The sequence below is a fragment of the Squalius cephalus genome (genome assembly GCF_949319135.1).
Source record: "Squalius cephalus genome assembly, chromosome: 6".
In the NCBI taxonomy this organism is placed as follows: Eukaryota; Metazoa; Chordata; class Actinopteri; order Cypriniformes; family Leuciscidae; genus Squalius; species Squalius cephalus.
This window is the reverse complement of record NC_137127.1, coordinates 7,571,027-7,588,568: the sequence shown is the minus strand read 5'-3', so window position 1 is coordinate 7,588,568 and position 17,542 is coordinate 7,571,027. Positions and strand designations below refer to the sequence as shown.

General features: G+C 37.8%; 1 long non-coding RNA gene across 1 annotated transcript in view; it reads left to right on the top strand.

Annotated features, from left to right (window-relative positions):
- Positions 1-17,542, top strand: part of LOC307160017 — a 34,388-nt gene that overhangs the window by 5,496 nt on the left and 11,350 nt on the right. Inside the window, exon 2 of the long non-coding RNA XR_013821488.1 lies at positions 12,100-12,206. This is a non-coding gene — a long non-coding RNA (uncharacterized lncRNA). The remainder of the gene's footprint in view (positions 1-12,099; positions 12,207-17,542) is intronic.

Genomic DNA, 17,542 nt, shown 5'->3' with positions numbered 1-17,542 from the left:
CCTACAACAGTTCGTTCAGGTCCTCGAATCTGATTGGCTGAGCAGCATTCTGATATCCAGTCCAGCAGCACTGAGACACAGCACTCTTTGTATAATTCAGCTTATCTATTACGGGAATAACTGTACAAAATGACTTTTCAGCTCTTACCCTGGTTTCGAAGTCACGGTTCGGTATGTTTTCAGAAAATAATTTTCGGTGCAAATACACACCCCTGTAGTCTATGAGCATAGTTCCAGACTAAATCTGAGTGGTGCAGAGTAGAAGTGGGGTTGTATGATTTTTGCCTGGAGTGAGTTGTACTTGTGAAAATGTTAATTTATTATTATTTAGTGAGTATTTTCACCTTAAAATCGCAGTGAACCAAAACTTGATTTGAAACCGCCCCGTTTCTATCACAAACGCAACCAATCACGTCAATGTGCGGGCGGACGGGCTCTAACATATCAGTACTGTGCTCTGAAGCAGAGGAGTCTCAAGAGTAGGTTATCCCGGATTATTTTTCTGTTGGGTACATTTAGCAATAGCAGGTGAATTATGTATATATGATGTATATTACGATGTTATGGTGAACTATATGCCTATCTCCACTGACGAGTTGTTAAAAGCCTTTGTAAGGATGCAGTTTTTAGAAGGCAGTTGTCTGACTCTGAGATGGTGAACGGGAACATGGTGTGTGTAACATAATCAACACATTATTAGCTGTTTGATAACGTTGTCAAACCAAAGACCAATCATGTCAATTATGTGTCCGACGTTGTAGAAAGTGATACATAAAATGCATTACCATTCTGATAGATGGATATTAAAATATATGTGGCTGAATTAAACTAATATTTCCACTTGCCATTGTGCAGCATTTACAGTGACGAGTGGATCAGGTATTCTGAGCTGTTGTTATTGAGTGGAGGCCGAGACTAATTTGCATATGTATGGCCCTGTGTTTACCCCTGGTATTAAGATGTGTTTTGGTTGATCAGTTCACAAGTGGACGACGTGAATACAGGTGTAAACGGGGTTTAAAAGGTTTTGAGATTGTCCACTTTCGAGTTTCGTCCACTTCCAGAGATAGTTGAAAACACATTTGACCGGATTGTTTTCGTAGGGTAAACACTCATGTGGTCGAATGCGCCTATCAGAGCAGAATCTGCTCCCTAACAGAGCCCGTCTACGGAGAGCCTTGGCACTTCCTATTAGCCCCATTGTATCGATCTTGGTTGCAGTTCCATTAGAATTCCACTGGAGGTGATCGCGGGCGAGTGCAGACTGAATGGGAGTCTATGGGGCTATACGGCTAAATGTGTCTCTTTCACCTGATTGCCTTTGAGAAATCTCAGATTTTATTGTAGGTTTTGCAAGTTCAACATGGGTTATAGGTCGAAAGTTGAATGAACGAGTACATATTTCTTTTCGATTTCTTACAGGTTGAGTTGTTGTTGCCCATAACACGCTAGCATTCTGCTAATGACGTCAGCATTCTGATGTCATTGACATTTTAAAAGACTTTTTAAACCAAATAAGTGACTCTAAAAAATCTAACACCCAGCAATGTGTAATTTCTTTGCATCTCCTTTCGAATACAACATTCAAATTACTAGACAAAAAATTATATCCTGAGAAAAGTGGATTTTGAGGGTTTTTCGCCATAGACCTCCATTCATTCTGCACTCGCCTGCGAGCGCCCCCGCATGGACAGAGACGTGTTACTGCAGCCAGTCCAGAAACCGGAAGTAAGCAGAGAGTGCCAATTCTCTTCCTATTAGACATTCTCTGTCCCTAATCACTCTCGTGGTACTTTGATGTCATACACCTGCCAGAGATGGTCTTATTATTGGGAGATATGAGGGTCCATGGCTCTACCATTGGAGAAAGCATAACAGCTAACTTGGATCACGTGTGTCTTGATAATCACATTACAGCCTTGACACCATTGAATTTCAGTTGTGCGACTGTTTGCGGATACCATAGAAATGAATAAGAAGTGTCCTAAACTCAGTCATACCTGTCGCGCAATTCTCCGTGACTTCTCTTATAAAACAGCATTTTTTTTCAGTGTAAACTCTAAAAATAGATCAATCCAAACTGAATGTTGAAGGGAAAGCATGTTGAAGATTAGCCGATTGGCTGTCGATTTATTAAATGATAAGCTATTTCCTCATAAAAGCGGTTTATTAAGTGTAGTGAAGCCACATTATTGACATCCATTTAATAAAAACGGCCTCTTGTCTCCTTCTCTGCGTACCCGCAGCGTTGGCAGGCATTACGTTTTTTATGGCTAAGGTTGCAGGCTTGCCGTTCAAGTCGAACACACCAATGTCCTTGTATGCTGTATTGATGACGCAAGACACAAGTTGACTTGATTAGGTGTCCTTGAAGCCATTCAGCAGAGGTGACATGCTCACAGATTTAATCCACAGGTGTAGAGAAGGACATCAAACAGATACCGCAGTAAGAGGTGGATTCAAACTCTGAGAGTCTTTATCTACAACAGACTACGTTTTTTGTCTGCAGGCATATATAAATGGACTCATCTTACTATCAAATCCTCGCCAAGGGCACTGCGTAACTTTGCATTGTTGTAGAAGTAGGTGTTTGATAATTGCTGAAAAGATGACCATAACTTGTGCATGCAGTCTCATCCAAACAAACTGTGGTTAGCCTGAAGCCTTGCTCAGATATCGTGTACAAAAGCCCATTCACGCAATAAAATCCCTAGTGGCTTAAATGTAATGTGTACACTGTATTATTACAATCATTTAAGTACATGAACAAAGGAAAACAATACAACCATGGCCAGAGAACTATTAAAAGCTGATTAAGCATTTTTCTCTGAATAAAACCTAAATTTCTCTAACATCGTACCCACATGGTAATTCGCATTAGTGGAACTTTTGCAGACTTCAGCTGTTTCTCTCGTGCTGCCCTGGGTTTTGTGCTGCAACTTTTAATTTGTAATTTATTCAGTTTTGATTTGCTATATTTTCTCTCACCATAATGGGCCCCATTTTGCAATGTGCTCACATCCTCAAGGCAGTATTACTGTACCGCTCTGCAGCTGTGTGCAAGACCGTCAGAATATGACTGAGCCAGTGTTGGAAATATTACAAGCTGCTCATGGAATGTGTGACTCTGGAAACGCTCCATCTGCATGTGGGGCAGCAGTCGTCCTTCTGCTCTACAGGAACAATCTCCACAGTGACTATTTGATAGCTGTACAACCTCATTTAAAGGGGGGGTGAAATGCTCATTTTCACGCAATCTCCTGTTAATCTTGAGTACCTATAGAGTAGTATTGCATCCTTCATATCTCCAAAAAGTCTTTAGTTTTATTACATTTATAAAAGAAAGATAGGCTGTACCGAGTCTTTCCGGAAAAAAACGAGCGTCTGGAGGCGGGCCGTGTGGGCGAAGCCAGAGCCATAGAGAGAATCCGTCGATCTGGGCTTTGTTTATAAAACATTCATCGTCGAAATGCAGGGAACAAACAGTCTACACAACTCGTTTTTGCCCCGGAAAAACAATCTGCATCCACTGTTCCTAACGCTGGGTTCTTTGGGAAGCTGAACATGGTAAGCTTTCCCTCACATCCAAAAACACACTTTGGAGACACTATGCAGCGCTGCCGATGATTTCCTGTTGAAGCGCGTTGATGTGCGCGGTCTCGCTCTCCTCTGGTCGGCGTGTGCGCGGGCGCGCTTTTCCGGGAGAAATGCTCATATAAGGAGTTCCACTCTGGTCTACGTCATTAGATCCACGGTCGAAAAAAAACCAGCCGAAACTTGTACCAACCCGGAAGTAAGATTTTCGGCACAGAAATTCTCCGTTATTCGTCCAAAATATTTTTTAAAAACTTTGGCCATGTTAAGCATGAGAATCCATCTCTTTAACACTGTAAACAACTCTGAATACATGAAACACCATTGTACCCCCCCTTTAAGGTCAATTCTCAACAAGTCTGAATTTTTTTTTTTTTGATGAAACGATGCTCTGCCCAGTGTAAAATACCATATGCAACTTAATAGTTTTATTTACCATGTTCAGATGCCAAACAAAAAACATTTTAACCTATCAACGCATAGTTGATATCACAAGAATTGAGCCTGTTATGGTAAGGCAATGTGCAATTTCAAAACGGTTTTCACAGGATGAATTTTGAGTGGTTAAGCTTTCGAAAGATATCCAATTTATAACGATGACTACTAAAATATGTGATGGGGGAATGGCTATCAAAATGTTTTAGAATTTTTGGTGCAAATACGACAACTACTTAAATTGTACTTATTGACAATATTTTACATTTAAAAATAAGGATTATTCAAAGGCTCTTTGATAATTTTTTTTGTAATAAAGGATTTTCTAATGTTTATGCAGTATGGTTTTGTATTTGTGAGTGAACTTACTGTAACGCAAGACAAATTTCAGACTTTGTCCGAGTTATTTCATCATCATCACTTTAAAATAAAAATGTTATTCTTAACAAGATTTTATTTTTGCTGTATTGTGTTCTTGAGTTGACTTTATGGAGCTATGGAATAAGTTCATTGCTGTAAAGCCCTTTTTGAATCTTATTATTTTTTAGACACTATACTTGCTGTGAACAGAACTTCTCATTTACAGTATTTGTTAGTTGACTACACTCTAAGAAAAGTCTGTAAAAATAGGGCTCAATGTACTGTTAATTGTCCGTACTGATATTTTTTATAGGTGTTTTACCCACATTTTGAATTATGCATTGTATTGTTTAAAGGGTTTGTTCACCCAAAAATGAAATTCTGTTATTAATCACCCTCATGCCATTCCCATAAGACTTGCGTTCCTCTTCAAAACACAAATGAAGATATTTTTTAATGAAATCTGAGATCTTTCTGTCCCTCCGTTGACAGCTACGCAGCACTGTGACGATTCAAAAAGTTCATAAAGAGATTGTAAAACTAATCCATATAAATTAAGCGGTTTAGTCCAAATTTTCTGAATATGATGAACTTCTTATGGTTTTGGAATAGCATGAGGGTTAGTAAATGATGACATTTTTTGGGTGAAATAACCCTTTAAAGGAAATTTAAGTCTGTGAACTTCATATTTTCAATATATTTTCTACTTTAAAATTGTTTTTATTTTTTCTTACAGTGTTAGTATTTACTTATACAAAAGTTTGACTAAAAATATTTAGTGCAATAATGTTGATTGTACATTGTCAGATATCTTTGCTCAACTGCGTAGCCCACTGGCAATAAAGTGGTCATTTTTGTGGCAAAAAACATGTTGGGTGGACCACATGTTTTATTTTTTTGCTGACATTGTCATTCCTTGATTCTAACAGACTCACATGTTGTATTTGCTCTCAAGAGCATGGTGATGAACAATTGGATGTCTATTGATCCTGTGCTATGTGCAAAACAGCTGTGTCAGGCCAGGTGCAGTCAGTTCATTTCTTCTGTCTGAGGAACAATTTATACCATAATTCCTGCTGGATAAATTTCAGTACTTGGCTGCCAAGGAAAACCAGATGAAAGCTGTTAATGCAGGGTGGCTTTGGAAACAAAAACGCCTCTCCATAAAGGTGTGGATTTTTGATATTTTTTCCCCCTTCAGTTTCAGCTCTCTTTCATGCTTATTTTCCTTGTCAGGCTCACAGCTGGACAGATGCTTCATGTCACACCTCACCCTTCAGTCACAGAAAATACATATTGATATTTTCCAGATATTTTCCAAACGCAAAATTATGACAGACTCATAATTACATTGAAAAGTAAGTGGAGGGAATAATATTCAATTACAGACAGAAAGAGATGGAATTCAATGTTTGCTCAATGTGCTGTGAAACAGCTCAGCTTTAATTTACAAGTTCATTAATTCACAAGGAGCAAATCAAGTTGTTCTATGTCCTACATTTTTTAACACATACTTTTTTTTCCCAACTTAAGCACTTTACCATAGTAAAACTTTTAATTAATTAACAATAATTTATGTTATAGATATCATGAACTAACATTGACAACATATTATAGATATCATGAACTAACATTGACAACATATTATAGATATCATGAACTAACATTGACAACATATTAATACAATAATTATTCATTAAAGAATATATATATCTTTGCCATCACAGGAATAAATTACATTTTGAAATATATTCAATCAGAATATTATATTTATTTATTTATTATTATTGTACATTTTTTTACTTGGTGCAGACTTGGTGAGCATAAGAGACGTCTTTCAAAAACATACTGACCCCAAACTTTTGAACAGTATATAAGATATCCATTCATAATACTTTATTGGTAATGTTGCAATGCAACATTAACCAAGATTATGCATTGCTAGTTCATGAAACACAATGATAGATAGATAGATAGATAGATAGATAGATAGATAGATAGATAGATAGATAGATAGATAGATAGATAGATAGATAGATAGATAGATAGATAGATAGATAGATAGATAGATAGATAGATAGATAGATATAGGAAAAAAAAAAAAGTGTTACTTTTTTTTTTTTTTGCATACATTACATAAAAATGTGCAATAACCAAACAATAAAGTAGAAGGGAAAACTTTCAGAAACAGTTCAACCTACAGTATTCTACTTCAGCCAAAAATGAGCACTACATGGGGTAAATAACATAATAAGTCCCCATAAGCACAGCCCCAGCTGTGAGAGCAACGTAGCAATTTGTTAAGAAGATGACACGGTTAATGAGAACCACTTGCTGCAGGACTCCATAAATTCTAGAGGGGTGGGAGACAGGGAATGGGGGAAGGGGGGAAGGGGGGTAGTTTAGCTCATCCTCTGAAGTGCTTGGAAAACATTCGTTGCACGTCACGCTGACAGCCGCTGAATTTCCTGCCATCCCATATGTGCCCACACAGCTGTGAAGCAAATGTTACCCGGAGCCGGTTGTCTTAGGACAGTTTGAAAAAAAGATCTAGTGTGTGTGCATTGTTTATATATTGTGTATATTTGTGCATCACGTTGCATGTAGAAGCTTGTGTTTGTGAAGCAACACGTCTCTGGCTCGGTGGCCATGATGGAAAAGGCACAAAAGACAGAAGTGTGAGGGATCCAAGCAAACTCAATCTTAGTCACTGTGGTCAACGATAGCTTTCATACATTGCGATTTCTCTTTCTCACTCACTTTTCTTTCTCTTACTTTGTCTTTTCTGTTTATATTCAAGACAGCTGCATAACTGAACACACAAACGTGGAGCTCTGCATCACATTCACAGGTTTTTCCCACTCAGAGTCAGCACTACATGTTTCCAACAGTGGACATCAGGACAGTTGCACAAATGGGTCAGTGACGTGCCCATGAAAAAGAAAAAGACAGATCCTTTAAAATTCAAGTTCTTAGAAATGTACTATTTGTATTCATTTTGGATTCTTTTTGTAGTTTTGAAAAACTTTCATATCTTTTTCAAGAAGCGTTTAACTCTAATGTCTCAAAAATGACAAAGTAAAAAAATAACAATTTCCTATGTAAACATCAGTGTACACATCTTTAACACTAAGCATTTTGAAAAAGGGTTTTACATATATTTTCAATGTTATTAATTCATAACTATCTTTACATTTTTGGGAAGTCACACCATGCAATATTTTATAACCAGAACTATGACAAACTATGTTTTCAAGAATCTAATTCTTTTAATCTGGCTTTTTTTTTTTCCATTATGACAACAGGAGTGTTCATTTATATTATTTATTATTTTATTATTTACTATTTATATTATGTATAATACTATCATATATACTACTGTTTATTCATATTTTGAATATTATTAGATTTTTCATTTATTAATGTTTTAAGTATTTTTTATGTACCTTTGTTATTTTTATTAGTTTTTTTTCTATTTAAATATTTAATTTTTAATTCAGTTTTAGTTTTAGTCATTTTAATGCTTCAACTTGTATTTGTTTTATTATTTAAAGTTAGATGCCAATGCAACATTTCATTTAGTTTTCCTGCCACATTTTAGTAAATCATAAAATTAGGTATCATTTGAGAGCTTAAAAACTCAAAATTCATCCTTTGGAAACCATTTTCAAATCGGCAATTGCGTTACCATGGAAACAATACTTTAAATCCTCTTAGTGGGCTCCTTCCCCTAGTGTGCGATGTCATGTTTCATATTACACATTTTTAAAAAAATATTGTATAATCTAAAAAAAATTATCTTGACAAAACATATCGTCGGAAAGGTCTGAGACTCGAGGTTCCATATTTGGTGACCGCCTTGTGATAGAAGTGATATTGTGACAGAAATGTATTAATTTGTTACAGGAGCACACACACACACAAAACATCAATGAATGTGGGTGTCACCCAGTGGCTATTTTTGGTATAGCGCCAAAACAACATCTCATAGGAACTTCAATTTTTGTGATATCAACTTCAAATTTGGAACACAACTTGGTTAGACGTATAGAAAATTTGCAGTAAAAGTTATTTTGTTAAACATATATTTTGTATAAATTAAATGTTTAGTACACTGCATTTGTTTTACAGTAAACCTAAACATTTATAACTTTTGTAGACTTTCATTTGATCAATAATCTGTAATGAGTGTCTTCTTTAAAAAGAGACCAACCTTAAGTCTGTATTCCAAAGCATTCATGAATTACAACCATTTAAGTTTGGTTAGTGCATTTTCAAATCTATGCTCAAAAAGGGGGGTGAAAGTTAAGTGGTTGTTATTTAAATCTACTATTTATATTTTATTTTAGCTTTATTTCAGTTTAGAAAACTTTGTTTTAGTTAAAGACACCAACACTGCATAATAGTTATACAGTGGTACTGATTATTATTATTATTATTTTTGACCTCCTCCTAATTCAAGTCATTGTATGTGTTTTTTAGCATATTTAAAAAAAGTAAATGTATAGGACAAAAAAATGATGTCACATGATTGACCCAGGACAACCACCCAACATATGAGACAATTCTGCCCTGTCGCTGGCTATATTACTACTCTCTGATCCCGCACAAGCTGACATTATGGTGCAGATAAGTGCACAAAGCAGCGGTGACATGAGAGGCCAAACATGGAAGAGGTTATCAGCGACGGACATGATAGATGGATTAGCCACTCTGAGGATGGACACAGGATCCAGGCATATGTCTCTCATCATGGCTACGGAGATGGTCCACAGTCAGGCCTGTTTGGGCCTCTGAACTGAGATCAGATAAACACTCTGCTGATGGGGACTTTACTGGCTTTGCTGAAAACCAACTGGACGTTTTCTTGAGCAAGCGTGTGTTTGCACAGCCATGTTCAGCAGACACAGCCTGTCATGTCGTGCTAACCGGTGAATGGAGGCTCTGTTTCTTGCAGTTTGTACATTCAGTCAGTCTTCGCTGGCCCTCTGGCAGTAGTGGAACTGACTTGAGCCTTCAGACTATCATTCACTGTTATTTGTCTTAAACATTCCTCTTAAAACACTGGCACACACTGAAGGTCTGTTCCAAAACCTAGTGAGGAGCCTCCAGCCTGCATACGCAGCTTACTAACAGGCGTGAAACCTCACAGGTGACTGATTTGAAACTTTCTCAGAAACCCTCAGTGAGAGGAACAATGCTCAGGTTTTATTCTATGGCTTCAAAGTCTTGATTTTGGTTTTGGAGTCTACTAGAATAGGCTTTCAAGCTTGAATGTTCAGAAAACACTTTATTTTTAAAGGGGGGGTGAAATGCTATTTCATGCATACTGAGTTTTTTACACTGTTAAAGAGTTGGATTCCCATGCTAAACATGGACAAAGTTTCACAAATTAAATTGTACGTTTGAAGGAGTATTTCTGTGCCAAAAATTGTCCTTCCGGTTTGTCACAAGTTTCGGAACGTTTTTTTCGAGTATGGGTCTTCGTGACGTCAGCTGGGGCGGAATTTCCTTATATGGGTCCTAAGGGCACTTCTCCGCGGGCGCGCGCGCACTCGTAGACCAGAGCAAGAGAGCGAAAGCAGTACGCCATCAAAGCGCTATGCTCGGCTTTAGGGAAGTCAATGTCACCAAAGAAGTGTGTTTTTGGTTGCCAGGGCAAGACAACCCTGCACAGATTCCCAAAGAACCCAGCGTTAAGGGACCAGTGGATGGAGTTTGTTTTTCCTGAGCATCAACGGACTGTTTGTTCCCTGCATTTCGACGATGATTGTTTTACAAACAAAGCCCAGATCGACGGATTTGCAGATCGTCTAATGCTTAAGGATCGAGCAGTCACAATGATAAAGGTTTGCGGTCATGCGTTGGAACCGCAGGCGGTGAGTAAAACTGTTGAACAAATGTCTCTGTGTGTTGTTAGCTCGGTTAGCTCGGCGCGTTAGCACAGCTTTAGCTTCGCCCACACGGCCCGCCTCCAGCCGCTCGTTTTTTTCCGGAAAGACTCGGTACAGCCTATCTTTCTTTTATAAATATAATAAAACTAAAGACTTTTTGGAGATATGAAGGATGCAATACTACTCTATAGGTACTCAAGATTAACATGAGATTGAGTGAAAATGAGCATTTCACCCCCCCTTTAAAATATTTTACATTGTTGCAGCACCTTTCTTCCCAGTCTGTCAGTAACGCTCTAGAGTGCGTTTCCCATACAACAACGTAACTCGTTGCTTAACTACCATAGTACAATGCATCGCTGAAGAAATCAACTAGCTAGTCACGACTGTTTCCCGAAACCGTATTGTCACAAATTGGTCGTTCAACCACGTTGTTTAATGATGTCACGCACATGGTGGAGTAATAACTTCTTTAATGAAAATGTTTGAAAAATCAGATAAATTGAATAAATCCTCAAGAAAAGGATTTATTGAGTCCACGTCATGCAAACAAGAAACTATGCTTCTAACCACATGCAGGTCGAGAGCTGTCGTTCCAACCACACAACTTTGCGATGCTGTTTGTGAATGTTCGTTAGAACGATGTTTTTGGGAAACACCGACTCGTTGAACTATGCTGATAACGACGGAACTCATGACCATGGTTGGCTAACGATGCTTTTGGGAAACGCACCCCTGTTTAGTTCCTGTCTCTATGAAACCCCTCCTTTCAAAAATCGCAGTGTGCTCTGATTGGTTGGCTAGACCAGTGTGTTGTGATTGGTCAAATGCTTTGGGCGTGTTTTGGAAATGTCATGTACGTAACATGCTGCCATAACAGTGAGTTTCACCCGGTTTCACCACACTACTAACGCAACCTAACCAGGTCTCGCCCCTTTTTAGCATGTAAATTATTTAAATGAGGAATATTGTGTCGTGTACGTTCTCAGAAGAAACTTAAGACTTATGGGTACGTTTACACAACAACGATGTACTAAAAAGTTTTACTTAGCATTTTTCGTGTACAGACGTCAACATTGTCAAAACGATCCCCATTCACACGGATACGCAAAACGGCTAAAAACGTTGTATTATGCATGTTAGGCCAGTAGTTGGCGATGTTGTAAAGAAACACTAGTACGTGATAGACTGAACACATAATACTCAGTATTGTTTTCAAAAACGTGCACTTTGAAACCCATTCAAAAGTTAGCATTTTCAGGCCCCCAAAATGCCGTTGTTGTGTAAATGAACGGCCAAAACGCATAAAAAGTTTTGCATTTTAGTTGAAAATGGGGTTGTGTAAATGGCCCCTAAAATGTAGGCATTTCATGGAGTTCAGAAACTGCTTATATAGAGAATAACTCCCTTTGGAGTGACTTTGCAACTTTGCAGACACTTTTCAGGCTCAAACAGCAACATTATAAAGAAAGTTGAAAATGTTTAAAAAAAACACGCCATATGTTCTTGAATTTGACAAAAATAAAATTTGAATTACATTTGTCTTTGTTAATAACCTTTTTTTAAGCAGTGTGAAACATGCTAAAGTTTATTCTAACTTACCCTTGTAGTACCTAACCTGCCTAACTGATTCAAACACTCTCACCATCTCTGCAGAATCCTAAGAAGCGGCAAAGAAATGTGAATCCTAAATCCCGCCGAGAGGCCTGCTGCTTCATGCTTTCATGATAACGTTTTCTCACGTCATGTCTCGGCTAATTTCTTGCGGATAAATGTCTGAAGTGCTCCGTTCACAGCTCTGGAGAGGAGACGAGAGGATAGGAGAGAGAGGAGATGACCAGATGCCCATGTCTTTCTCATTACAGCCATCTGCAGTGACTGAGGCCTGACCTGCGTGTGAAGTCCCTCTCAGCACTGCAATGAGTGAGTGAGAACAGGCTGCGAGAGATAAGGTCATGAATCCAGAGGAAGAAATGTGATAGCATGAACGTGCTTAACTCACACTCTCTCTCTGTTTTCACCTTCTTATCTTTGGTCTGCTTACTTTCTCTTTCATTTCTTTTCATGCATATTTCTGTGTATGTCTTTGCCTATCTCTCTGTGTGTGTGTGTGTGTACGCGTATATGTCTTTATGTGGAAGGTGATGAGTGAGAACCAGGCCCACGGGAGATCACGTCACCTAGATGGCCACTATTGCCTAGCAACAGGCCCCTTAGGCCCAGAGAAGGAACTGAGAAGGGAAAGTCGATCCGCTTTTTAAAAATGATAATAATGGATCTTTTCAAATAGGGAGACAAATGGATTAACCCGCATAATGCTAAAACCCATGTTAGCCTGCTTTAATTAGCATCCATGAATGGTGACAAACTGAGTTTGGAGATTAGCCAAATGACATTTTAAATACCCAAATGAACCAAAAGCATATGGGTCAGTGGCATGACGCTCATTTTGTTTTGTTTTTTTACATAGCGATTAATTGCATCTAACATGAAAGTTTGTAATTATATATATATATATATATATATATATATATATATATATATATAGGCTACAAATACACACACACACACACACACACACACAGACACACACACAAACTTTTATGTTAGAGGCTATTAATCGCAATTAATCGATTTGATAGCTCTCATTTCTATGAATTAATATTATTGAACAAATAAATATAGATATACATTTATGATTTAGAATTGAGTTAATTTTAAACTATTACATTTTATATATTAACTATAATTTTATTAATTATATGAAGATATTGATTGTAAATATGAATTAGTGTTTAATGATTAGTTCATAAATTAGTAATGAATCATAAATTAGTAATGATGAAGCTTATACTTTAAGTCATTAAACTAAAACTTTGCTTGAAAATGATACAAGTTTTTCCTAAGAAAACCTAAGATCTTGGAGAGCGTGTTTTAAAATAGATTTTTAAAACGATTTTCTTTTCCTTTTTTTCTCTTCATTGTAGACACTATTATTTGTTATTGACCCATATTCCAGTTTTTGTGTGTGCACCATTTGATTGTTAAAAAAAACAGAATTATCAGTATACTATGAAAAATAAAAATAAAGTTAAAATAAGGAGCGTTATCTACTGCTCTAAATGTAATGTCCTCTGTGTATTTGGTATATGGCCATGTACGTGTCTGTTCCCTTCCTTACATAAGCCATTATTCAAATACTTCCTTAAATCTCACTTATCGTTAACGGTCCCTCAGCACTGTTAAAACCTGCTCACACCCACATGAGGAGCCTCAAACCGTTTAACTGTCAAGCTCTAAAGTCAAGCTCTCTCTTTTTTCTTTTCTTTTTTGCCGTGTCCTTGCGAATGAAAAATAGAAAAACATCCATATTCATGAAGATCGCAAATGGTCTCTCAGAATATCAATGTATGCAACAGTATCTCTACAGATAGATTTGCTTCAAAATATAGTCTTTGTGTTTTCAGTAGGTATAAACTGCTATATATCGTTGTGCTGTTCCTATTATTATGTTTCTGAAGCATTTGAACGGCGTATAATAGTTCAATTATGGTGTGCACTGTTTTTTAGCACTTTTTCACCATCTGCGCAACATATTTTCTTTACGCCAATTTCTAGCCAAACACACACACACTGCAAGCAAGCGAGACAGATCCTGAGCTCATTTCAGCCGTGTAACGAGACAAATGATTGTCTTCCCGCTAGACAGTGCGCAGGACGTCTGCGGACACGGCAGGTGCAGCTGTGCCTGAAATTGCTTTGTTTAAACTTGTCAGTTCAAAATGGAGATTTTAGAAAGGTTTCATCCCGAGGCAAGTGCAAGTGGGCTCCATGGAAGTGCTGCAGAGAGATTGTACATGGGTGTGTGTGTGTGTGTGTGTGTGTGTGTGTGAAATCAGAGCTGGTGTGTTTGACCTGAGCCTTGGATGAAAATAGCACAAAGACTGTGGCACAACAGTCTAATCAACTGAGCTTTTAATAATTTAGTGTGTTATCTTCATACGCCATGGGCTCTGATGTAGAACGCTGAGTTGTTTGTTTATGCATGTCCTTGCCTCCTTGGCTGTTACAAAGAGGTCTGGAAGAAACACTCTTGCTGAGAACTTGCATTTCTGGGGTAAACAACTCTAATGATTTATAACTGGAGTCATGTAATTGATACCAGCAATAATTGTAATTAATTGCAGGCTTATTTTAGTACGACACCCGACTCTTTTGCTCAAACTCAGGCTATATTAAAACAACCAGTCAGCGACTTCATGCTAACTTGCTAAATGTGTCATATATGCAAATGCAGACAACAGTTTAGCATTTTAAAACATATAGAAGATTCAAACTATACTTCCTTTTCCAGAATATGTAGAAGTGCTGGTCTGTACTGAGGTAGTTGCACGTGGTTGTTGGAAAACAAACATTTGCACTGCTCAGGGTTAACATAGATTCATGCAAATCTTTGCCTTTGGCAAATCTTTCAACAATGATGATTTAGTTTGAATTCCCACAGGAGCAAAACTCTAGCATTCTGACTGCAGTTTATGAACGTTCACAGTTGAGAGAGGAGACGTTTCCTATTATTCGCATTTACAGTTTAAATCAGAGTGTTAACACACATGAGCCAAACCATTTTGTCTAGAGATTTCCGTGACAAGTACATTTATCCCTCATGACGTTACAGAAATAATACATTAAATAAGATCTTAATGTAGTTTTTGCAATTTTTTGTTGTTAATGTTTCAGAAATCTCCAATTATCTTTATTTCTTTCACATTCTCATGCTTGCTTTTAGAGAATTGAGTTTTTTTAAAACTCATGTAGTAAGTGGTTTTTGTTTGTTCAAAACAAAACAAAAAATTGTAATAGGAAAACGAACATTCAAGAGATATGTTTTCTTAAGTCATGCCCAGCCCTGATTATATTCTAACCGTGGTATTTGGACCCGACAGTGCCCATGGGTCCCCTTATCTGGATCTGGGTGCTATAAAAACATATGTGAAGCCCACTGTAAAAAAAAAAAAACCTGGGTGTTGTTATGGACAGTGACTTTAAACTGGATAAACAGATTAATTCAGTAATTAAATGTAGTTTCATCAGCGAACACAAACAGAAGCTCAACCGAAGCTGCTTGACGAGAACAAACCTCATTGGATCTTGCTGAAGCTCAAACACGCTGCATAACATGAGAATGAACCTCATTGGTTCTTGCTGAAGCTCAAACGCGCTGCATAACATGAGAATGAACCTCATTGGTTCTTGCTGAAGCTCAAACGCGCTGCGTAACACGAGAATGAACCTCATTGGTTCTTGCTGAAGCTCAAACGCGCTGCATAACATGAGAATGAACCTCATTGGTTCTTGCTGAAGCTCAAACGCGCTGCGTAACACGAGAATGAACCTCAATGGTTCTTGCTGAAGCTCAAATGTGCTGCGTAACATGAGAATGAACCTCATTGGTTCTTGCTGAAGCTCAAATGTGCTGCGTAACATGAGAATGAACCTCATTGGTTCTTGCTGAAGCTCAAACGCGCTGCGTAACATGAGAATGAACCTCATTGGTTCTTGCTGAAGCTCAAACGCGCTGCGTAACATGAGAATGAACCTCATTGGTTCTTGCTGAAGCTCAAACATGCTGCGTAACATGAGAATGAACCTCATTGGTTCTTGCTGAAGCTCAAACGCGCTGCGTAACATGAGAATGAACCTCATTGGTTCTTGCTGAAGCTCAAACGCGCTGCGTAACATGAGAATGAACCTCATTGGTTCTTGCTGAAGCTCAAACATGCTGCGTAACATGCATGAACCTCATTGGTTCTTGCTGAAGCTCAAACGCGCTGCGTAACATGAGAATGAACCTCACTGGTTCTCGCACATCAAGCGAACATGCTTGAGCTTCCGTTTACCACAGCTGATGTGTGAGTTGATTAATGTTTATATGTAAATAAAAGCCTAAATTCAGCCTGTACATCATATACAGCGAATGATTCTTTTCAGAAAATTTGGACTAAACCGCTCAATTCAAATGGATTAGTTTTACGATCTCTTTATGAACTTTTTGAAGCGTCAAAGTTGTGTAGCTGTCAATGGAGAGACAGAAAGCTCTCAGATTTCATCAAAAAGATCCTCATTTGTGTTCCGAAGATGAACGAACGTCTTACCGGTTTGAAATTAAATGAGGGTGAGTAATTAATGACAGAATTTTCATTTTATCCCTTTAAGCGGCCTGTTTAAACACACCTTTGTGTGGTTTATATGCCACTGCAGTGCAGAGGTTTAGCATGCATGAACAACCAAAACCGGCATGTCCAAATGACCTTTTTAATGTTCAGAAAAATTGGAAGTAACGTTTACACATACTTCTTTGAAATATCTGAAATAGGAAGAGCAACAGAGGGATCCTGCTTCATTCTCATAGCTGTGAATAAGAGCAAGTAAAGGTATGCTGCCTTGGGCTGTTTTTTCACTCTGTTATGAAGTTGCTATTGTGAGTTTTTTGGACTGAGATGCCTGATAGAGGACGAGCACAATATAATCTATCTCTCTCTCTCTCTCTCCTCGGGAATCTTTGTACATTTTCCAAAAGGTATAGTGTTGCAATAAATTGCTTCACTCAGACAACACAATCAAGTTAGACAGACCACATAATTAGTTTTTTATGCTGTGTTTAATTACTTGTCTTTATTGTGAAAGGTTATCTGTGTGACTAATAGAGAATGTGATCCATAAATGGATCTATTTCACTTGCTTCTGAGGACACTCTTTTCCCCTTAATATTATTGGCTATTATAATTAGCAGTCTCTGTGTTGTTTTGGCAAGGTTTGTTTCCCTCTTTTTGAGCCATTCCAGTCTCATTGCTCATTAAATAGGTATTACGAATGTATGTTTCACAGTGTAACAGAGGAAATAAGTTTGCTCAGACATATTGCTTAGTTTAACTCAAACAAATGGTTGGTTCTTTGTGTTTTGACACAAACCATTACCCGCAGGATTTTATTTTTGCACAAAATGCCTCTGTCTCGGCCTTAAAATAGGCTTACAAGTCAATACAGGAATATAAGACTTGAATTTTGTTTCAAAGCTCTCATATTCAATGAGTAATGTGAGCGTTCTAAAACAAGCAATATTACAGGTGTAGGTTTGATTGATGCATTGTGTTTGGGGTGGACAGCAGTAATATGAACAGTCTGAGTTGTGCTTATGAGATCAGTACAGTAAATCAGTAAGCGGAGCAGAGAACTCCGGCGAGAGAGCGGAGCCGTCCAAG